Genomic DNA, 9258 nt, shown 5'->3' on the forward strand with positions numbered 1-9258 from the left:
GAGGAGGGGCGCCACAAAAGGCAGATGGGCTAGAAGTGGAGGAAGAAGAGGGTAGCCTCAGTGAGCAAAGGGGTGAGGATACAGGGCCAGGCATAAAAGAAAGAGGAAGTGAGAAGAGGTTCTGGTAGGGGGATGACAGGGAACAAGACTGAGGGAGAGTGACTGTGTATGGCAGAGGAAAGAGGGAGCAGAGCTAATTCAGAAAGGGGAGGTGAGCTGAGGCAGGAACAGCCACAGCCCCACCGGTGCGTGCTGGGCCAGAGCTGGAAGAAGGAGGAGGGGGCTCAGGAGGGAGGAGGAGACAGCTAACAAACTAGCTTCCCTGGATATCCCTGGGACAGCCCCATAGGACGGTGGCCAGAGCAGTGCCCGGGCCTGGCTCTGTCCCTCCCGAGGACTGGTTCCCAGGAAGCACTCCAGGGAGAAGCTGAGGACAGATGTGAGCAAAAGAGGCAGAGGAAAAGTCTATTTTCTGAGCTTTTATGGTGCGCTGGGCCCTGTGCCAAGCAACTCACAGACAGCATCTCATTTAATCACCATAACAACCCTGTGAGGAAGGAATCCCGGCTTCCATTTGCAAACAAGGAAGTTGAGACTCAGAGTGAAACAATTTTCCTGAGTTAACACAGCCTTAATTTGGTCGCAGGACTATGTAGTCTATGTTGCCTGAGATTCAGGGAGGAGAGAAAGATGGAGAGAATAAGAAATTACAGGGAAGTTGAGGGGACAGAGTCCTCGCAGGGCAACGGAGGCCTGAAAAAGGAAGAGAATCTGGAGGAGAGAGGTGAAGAATGAGGCCTCTGGGAGAGTCCGGGTTAGCAGTGGTGAGGCTGAGGATACAGACGTGAAAGATGTGAGGAGGTGAAGGTAAGAAGACTTGGTCACTGACTCTCCAGGAAGATGAGGGAGTGGAAGGACTCTAGACTCCAGCCTGCCTACCAGGGTTCTGGCCAGGTTACTAAAGTGGTTCCATTTGGACACTGCAGAGGAAAAGCCATTTTGAGGGGTGACTGACTGTTGGGATCCCCATGTGAAGATATTCAAGCACAGCTGGGTTTGCAAGCCTGCAGCTTAGCATAGAGACCAGGGTTGGAGATGTGGATTTGCACAAATCATGGGGTAACTGAAAGCTGTGGCCTTAGAGACTCCATCAGATAGAATGTGTAGAGTGAGCAGAGAGTCTTGGACAGAACCCTGAGAACTAGTCACATTAAGCAGCAGGTTGAAGAGACCTTTATTCTTCCTGGGGGCAGCATCACAGAAGTTAAGGGAGAAAACATTTCAAAAAAGAAAGGGATCGATAATGTCCAATGCTGCTGAGAATTCAAGTAAGATAAGGGCTGAGAAGTGGACACTAAATTTAGCAGTGAGGAGGTCTCTAGTGATCATGGAGAAAATCGTGCCAGAAGAGTACTAAGGGTGCAAGCCTCTTGCAGTGGGAAATGAGAAAGAATGGATCAAGCAATAGCTAGCCATAGACCAGACATCAGCATGGATTCATTCACCAATACATGCTTACTACACCCCTAGAATAGGGAGACAATATATCATAGCAAGGCAGGACAGGATAGTGGTTAAGATGCAGACTCCAGGGCCAAGCCAGCTGGATTTGGTTCCCAGTTTCACTTACTGGCTGTGTGACCTTGGGCAAGCCACTTAGTTTCTCAGTGCTTCCATTTCCTCATTTATAAATAAGGACAATAATAATACCTACTACATTGTATTTGGCTGTTAGAGTAGTGTCTGGCACATAGTAAGCTTTATAAGTATGTGAGCATGGATATTATTATAGTGGTTAAGAAGGCAGGCTCGACTGTCAGGCTGGAGTTCAAATCCTGACTCGGCCACTTAAGCATAAGTCTAGGCAAGTTACTAAACATTCTAAGTGTTAGTTTCCTCTTAAACCTCTGGGGTTTAAAGTGCTTACCTTAAATGGTTGATATGAGAGTTAATGAAATAATGCTAACAATAAACATAACACAATGTCCAGCACACAGTGAACGCTCATTAAATGTTAGCTGCTGCTGTTGTGTGCCACACACACACAGTAACTCTGCAATAAGTGTTATTTCACAGATGAGGAAACTGAGGGCTCAAAGAAGGTAGCAGAGAGACATTTAGAATGATCTAGAATGCAGTCCTGACAGACTCCAAAGCTAGTGCTTTCTGTTAGACCACACTGCTTGCCTGCTGGAGGGCTCGGGATGCCCTGATAAAAGCTCATATAACTGGTCAGGCAGCAAAGCAGGGAAGGAGAATGATCAAAGTTCTGTTTTAGGAGAATACATCTGGCAGTGTGTGCAGGGTGGGTGAGAGGAGGAGGAGCTCAATGTTGAGACAACTGTCAGTCCAGGTAGAGGGTCAGGTGAGCATGGGGGCAGGTGGTAAGAGAGGGGAAGGAACATGGAGGATGACTGGAGGCCTCCAGGAGACAAAGAAAAAATGGAGAGGGGAGAGGAGGTCGTAGGGTACACATGTGAAGTGATTCATTGATAAATCTGTTATTCAACAAATACTTGTTGAAGACTTACCATGTGCCAAATGCCATACTAAGCCCTAGAGATAGAGGTGACATGGACAGATCAAGTCCTTTCCTTCATGATGTTCACAGGTAGGGAGACTCGGCAGGGACGGGCAGGGCAGGGTGAGGGAGCTGGGGCACGGGGTAGTGACATGCAGCAAGGGTTGCCCTAAATTCTGACCCTGACAATCAGGGTCTAGGCTGTAGAAGAGGCCAGCAAGGCCAGAGCTAGCAGAAAAGTTGGAGATGTAGCAACCAGAATGCTGAAGGAGAAGAACAAATTTGGAAAAGTGGGAAGCTGAGGGTAGGACAGCATAGTAGAGGGGCTGAGATGGTAGAAGTAAACTTAACTAAGTTAATAGCTGAACACTTAATAATTTTCCTTCTGAATCCCCAAAACAACTCTCTTACGGAGATACTGCTACCTCCATTTTCACCTGATGAAAGGGGAGCTCAAAGAAGCTAAGTCATCCAGGCCATAAATAGTGTGGCTGGAAAGTCTAAAGTGTGGCTCCCTCTCCCCTCTTTCTTCTCTTTCTTCCTTTCCTTCTTTCTTTCTCACCGTCCACATAAGAGGTGTGTTCTAGGCTCTGAGAGATAACAAGCTTCTTCTATCCAGTAGCTTAGAAAGAGAAAAAAATAACAAGGACACTGCAGCATACTAAGTGAGCAGAGAAGGGCTTGGAAGATCCAGGTGGACCTCCTGGAGGAGGTGCCCTTTCACCAGGAGACACAGGGAAATGGAAGCCCCTCCCAAGTGGCAGTGGTTGAAAGTGGCCTGGTGTCAGAAGGTTACCTACGGAAGATGGATACAGGAGCTGAAGGAAGGGGGGTTAGCAGGAAGCTGGGAAGAAGCTAGGAGACAATAGCATGAACCCCTGGGAGGCGCTTTTCCTAGCAGATACCAGGGCATCAGAGAAGAGAGAGTCCAGTCTTGCCTCTGTTAACACTGAGTGGCAGGAGAGGGAAGAGGAAAAGAGTACAAGAATCAATGAACCTAATATGGGGAGGACTGAGGCCAGGATGCCAGGAGTTGGAGGGCTCAGGGTGGGTGAGTCCGCGGGCTAAGAGGGCATTAAAGGAAGGAGCAGCCTAGGACACCTCTGGGGAAAGAATCTGGTGAGGCACTGTAATGCCTTGCAGTCTGGCACAGCTTCTGCTTCTTCCATCCCTTCCCAGAGCCCCAGTAGACACCTGGCTCAATGGATTTGGGTCTGCAAACTTCTGGTACTTCTTAAATATTTGCTAACTGAATGAAAGATAAAGTACAGATAAGGGTGAGGAAGAGGATCGAGGGAGATGAAGGAAGAATACATTGTAGGTGAGGGGAGTGGAAGTGTCTCCAGCAGAGTAAGTGAGTAGTGTGAAAATTTCTTAATTATGTGGGCAGCTGAGACTAGGTGTCAGTCTTCTGAAGAGTGAACGAGGGTGAGGGATGTGCTGTGAGGTACCCATGTATTCATTCATTTTGTTCACAGCCAAGCACCTGTGTGGGACCCTGAGTCACAAAGATGAGTAATATGCACTCTTGCCATCAAGGAGGTCCCAGCGCGGTTTGGGGAGATAAGACAGGGAAGAGGCAATGACAACAACGAAACACAGAGTTCAAGCCTGCCTGGTGGAGTCATTAAAGGCAGGGTTTGAGACCAGATATGAGGAAGGGAAGGGATAAGCCAGGAGGAGAACGGAGTGGAGGGCCTTTCAGGCAGGCAGAGCAGTATGTGCAAAGGGTCAGAAGCATGGAAAAATGTAGTGTCTTTGGTGAACTACAGGAAATTCAATATGGCTGAAACTCAAAATGTGAGGGGCTAGGGAAATGGGACAGGTGATGAGACTAGGAGGCTTGGGGAGGTCAGACTGTGATCTCAAAACCTTCGTTAGAAAGAAAAGATTTTGTTCAAGGAAAATGGAAGGCATTTGAATAATGCTGAGCAGGGAGTGACATAGTTGGATTTGTACTTTAGGAATATGTCTGTTACTCCAATGAAAAGAATGGATTGAAAGAAGGAAGAGAAGTGTAGAAAGAAAAGTTAGGAGGCTCTTGCAAAAATTCATGTGAAAAGATGGTAGACGAGGGCAACAGCAGAGGTGATGGAGAAAAGGGGATGGGATATCAGAGATTGCTGGAGAGAAGACAGAACCAGCACGTTCCAAGGGCTTTCTGGATTATGGGATATGTGGAGAAGGGAATGGTTACAGTTAATTTCTGGGATTCCAGCTTGCAACCTGAGTAGGGATGGTCATTCGGGGAAGGAAGGAATGATGAGATCAGGTTTGCACATGATAAGGGGTCGGTGAGCTATACAGTAAACAGCAGGCATGCAGCAGGTATGCAGAAATGTGGCCTAGAAGAGAGATGTCTGTGAGTCATCAGCCTATAGATGTTAATAAAAGCCTTGAAAAATGAATGAAATTGATTACCTAGAGGTGTGTATACAGTGAGACAATAAGAAGGTCCAAGCCAGAACTTTAACGAACAGTGACATTCAGGGGGCATACAAAGGATCCCTCAAAGCAGACTGAGAGAACAGCTAGGAGGAGCTCCAGAAGAGATACGTACCATAATGTAACTTTCCACTTATTTGCCTGTTAAATGTTGATAGAATAAAATCATGGCTCAGAAGCCAAACAACAAGAACAACTCAAGGAGAAAAGAATGGTCAATAATGTCAGCTCCTCCCGAGAGGTCAGGCAGTTAACGACTTTTGAAAAGATCCTCCAGATTGAGCAGAAGAGATGTTACTTTCTCCTAGGGAAAGCAGTTACATTTGAGGGGCAGGCACAAATGGGAAGTGAGGAAGTAGGAACAGCTATATGCAGAAGACTCGTTTACAAAATGTGACAGTGAAGAAAAGTGAGGAAGCCTCTTAGTTAATGGGGTATTACAGGGTTAAAGAAAGATAGGAGAGGCTGGAGTATCTTTATGTCCTCCCAGGAGGAATGGGAGAAAGGAAGGAACTGGAGATGTGGGAAACACATGGAATAATCAGTCGAGTGAGGTCCCTGTGAAAGAGGAAGGGGATGGGATCCGTAACACAGGTAGAGGATTGGCCTTAAGTAGAAGAGACAGCACTTCGTTCTTATAGGAAGGAAGGAGAAAAGATTGAAGAGGATGCAGATAAAATTTGAGGGAGGAGGCAGAAATCTGAGGGAATTCAAAACAGATGGCCTCAATTTCCTCAGTGAGCCAGAAGACCAGGTCGTCCACTCTTAATTCCTTCCTTTCCTTCACCCCACCATGTCTGCTTTGTCACTGAGCCCTGCTGATCCCGCTGCCTAAAGAGCTCTGGAAACCATCCACTTTCTTCTTCTCGGCCACTACTCCAGTTCAGGCCAGTGTTATACCCTCCAGAGTTTCTGCAACAGCCAACTGTCCTTCTTCTCAGGCTCTTTCTCCAGTCTCCACATGGCTGTCAGGGTGGTGTTTCTAAAATGAATCTGATCATATCGCTCCAAGCTTCCAATGATTTGGTAACTCTCCATTATTCTTGGGTTAAATGAATTTCTTTCTGTGGCCTCCTAGACCCTGCATGGTCTAAGCCTCCATTTACCTCTCCCACAGACTCTCCCCCTCTCGTCACCTCATGCTGTAAGTGTCAGGCTCACTGAACTGCTTTATCCCTCACACACACACTATTTTCCTTCATGTGGGCTTTTACATGCTGCTCCCTTGGCTTGGCATATTCTCCACCCACTCCATCAAGTTTAAGTTTAAATGCCACTTCCTCCAGAAAGCCTCTTCTGACCTCCCCACACTGGCCTAGGTTACTCTGCTGTGTGCTGCTGTGTTACAACACTCACTCCACAGCCTGTAAGCTCCATGAGGATAAGGACCATGTCCATTTTATTCACACTTGTGCTGCCAACTCCCATCACAATGCCTAGCAGAGTAGGTGCCTAGTATGTGTTTGTTAAATGAATGAATTAGTGTTTTGATTAATTAATCTACTGAAAACAATGGTGTGAGGGATGTGGGGTAATGAGTGTGAAGAAAATAGAAAAAATTTCATCTATTTATTTATGAAGGGCCCAGTTGAGGTTTGAATTTTTTAGAAGTACGAATTTATAGAAGCGTCCCCTGGTGTGGTTGAGAAATCATTCTAGTTAGGGGCAATAATTTGAGGGATGAGTATAGAAGACAAGGAAACACAGTGGCCAAGGAGTGGTTGAAGGGATGATCCTCAGCATATGAGCTGGAAAGAAAGCACAAAGTCAGAAAGGAACAGAGTAGGAGAAAACAAGGGCAAGAGGTCATTATGAGGTTAAAGAGTGTAATGGGAGCGAGAACATCTGAAAGCTGGAAGGATATAGGAGGTTGTGGGTAGAGAGAGGAATGCAAGAGTTTAGAATTTTAAAGGTGGAATAGTTCTACAGAGTGGTCCTGGGAGGGAAGAAGAAGGTAACAGGAGCTAAGGAGGTCAAGAATCTGTGAAGCTGTGGTGTTGAAGGACACTGAGAAACCATGGCAGGATACACTATCCAGATCTCGAAGTTTTCAGGGAACAAGAGGGTATGCCTGGGAGATCTACGTATGAGAAGGGGTGATGGTGTGAGCATGATAAGTTAAGCACAGTTTATTCAGAAGTTGGGACAGTTCTTCCTGTGGTGTGCATGCCATCCATGACTGTCTCCTGGGGGTTGTACAAGTGGCTGTGTGGTAAGGGCAACTGTGGCACAGCCTCCTGTTAGTGACAGGCTTCTAGGACACCCACTATGTATGGGCAGCTCCAAGGAAGTAAACCTAATAAGATGTGCTGTGACAGTTGTGACAGTGCTTCTGATGGATGTGGATTGCGGTGATAATGTCTCCTGAGAGGTGCTGGTCTACTTGTTTGTTGCTGGTGACAGTGTTTCTGGAGAGTGTTAGCAGTAACAGTGTCTTCCATGGTATGTGTTGGCCTTGACAATGAACCGGTGGGAGTATGTTGGTTGCAGCGTTTCTGCTGTGGGTGTGTGTTGTCATGAGAGCATTTTCCGTAGGTGTGTGTTGGCTTGATAGAGTCTGCTGTGGGTGTGTGTTGGTTCTGACTGGGGGTGCTTCCTGGGGGTGGGCTTCCTGGAAGTGTATGATGGCTGTGAGGGTATCTCTTGAGGATGTGTGTTCCCTGGGACTGTGTCCTCTTGTGGGTTGAGTAGGGCTATGACTGTGTCCCTATGGGTATTTGAGAAGTTGACATAAGCGACAATATTTTTCTGGCCTATGACCTTGTGGCTGTGGGCCCAGCCCGCCACACTGAGTTCATTGTGCTTCTAGACCTCCTTCTCCCCACCCCCTCCACGTGGGACCCACGCCTGCAGTGACCTTGCTCTGTCCCCTGCACGGGATTCTGAGCTGGGTATCCCAGACACAAACTCCCAGTTGCTCGAATCTCCCACTCAGAACACGTCTGGGTGACCCCCCCTCCATCCACTTCAGGCTGTGCCTGCCTCTCCTCTGCTTCTCTGTACTTCTCCCCCCTCAGTTTCTTTGTCTCTGTCTCAGTTGGTCTCTGTCACACACCCATCCTCCACATTCTGACACATGGGCTCCCACAGAGCGGGCAACACACCCTCACAGGGACTCGCTCACCATGACACACGGTCATTCTGACCCTCACACCCTCAGAGTGACACGCACATGCACACACAGCCAGAGAGACGCCCAGGGACACACAACCTCCCAGTGACACGCACTGACACACTCCGACGATGCCCTGGAACACAACGCTGTCGCACCCCACACCCCCGGCGCACGCTCACGCCGCCACCCTCCCCGACTCGATGACACACGCACACAAAGACCCCCAGGCCCTGCCCCCACGCTCACGTTCACGCTCGCCCGGGTCCCGCAGGCCCAGGCCCCCCCCTCCCCCATTGTCTCCGGCTCAGAACAAAGCCCCCGGCTCCGCCGCCGCTGCCGCAGCCCAGGGGAGGCCGGCGGGCAGGGCGGGCGCGGCCAGACGGGCCGGGCGGGCGCGGGCACTGACCTCCGCGCGACGCGGGCTCCCTCGCCCGGTGCTGGGGCGCCGTCCGGCCGCGGTCAGCCCCCCGGGCAGCGCCCGCTCGCGCGGGGCCTGGGGCCGCGCATCGTCCGCAGTCGCTGTCTCCGAGGCCCGCGATCCCCTCCGGGCAGCCGCCGTCGGTCCGCGCGCCCTTGGCCGTCGATCGGTCCGTCCGCTGACGCCCGGGCGCCGCCTCCTGCACAGCCGCCCCGCCGAGGATGCGAGCTTCGCTGCCGCGGCCCCGCGCCCCCTCCCCTCCCCTCCCCTCCCCCCGCCCTCCGCGCGGTAACCCGAGCCCCCGCCCCTCCGCCCGCGGAGCCCCCGCCCCCGCCCCCACCCGCGCTCCGCGCCGCCGCCCCCCCTTCCCCCCGGCGCCCGCCCGGCCTCCCTCCGCCCCTCCACTTCCCGGCCCCAGGCCCCGGCTCCGGATCCGGCCCCAGCGCCGCGCCGCGCCCCCGTCCCGGTTCCCTTCCCTTCTCCCCGTCACTTCTCCCGTCCTCTCCTCCCATTCGGTTCTCTACGTCCTCTCGTCTCTTCCCCTTCTCACTGCTCCCTGCTGCTCACCTCCTCTTCCATCTTCTTTCCATCCCCTATTCCCCTCTTCTCCCTCAGTGCCCTGGTCTCCCTCTCGCCCCTTCTTTTTCCCAACCGTTATCTCCATTCCCCTCTGCCTTTCTCCCATCCCCTTCTTCTCGCCCCATCTCCATCATTTTCTCCCCACCTCTTCTCCCCTTTCTCTTCTCCTTACCCCTTCTG

The 9258-nt window shown here is 50.6% G+C and overlaps 1 protein-coding gene across 1 annotated transcript in view; it reads right to left on the reverse strand.

Moving 5' to 3' along the window:
- Positions 1-8763, reverse strand: part of DCHS1 (dachsous cadherin-related 1) — a 34535-nt gene extending 25772 nt beyond the window's left edge. The window contains exon 1 of the mRNA XM_004050597.5: positions 8488-8763. The gene's annotated coding sequence lies outside the window, so the exon portion shown is untranslated. The remainder of the gene's footprint in view (positions 1-8487) is intronic.
- Between the last annotated feature and the right edge of the window lie 495 nt (positions 8764-9258).

The sequence above is a fragment of the Gorilla gorilla genome, chromosome 9 (genome assembly GCF_029281585.2).
Source record: "Gorilla gorilla gorilla isolate KB3781 chromosome 9, NHGRI_mGorGor1-v2.1_pri, whole genome shotgun sequence".
Lineage (NCBI taxonomy): Eukaryota > Metazoa > Chordata > Mammalia > Primates > Hominidae > Gorilla > Gorilla gorilla.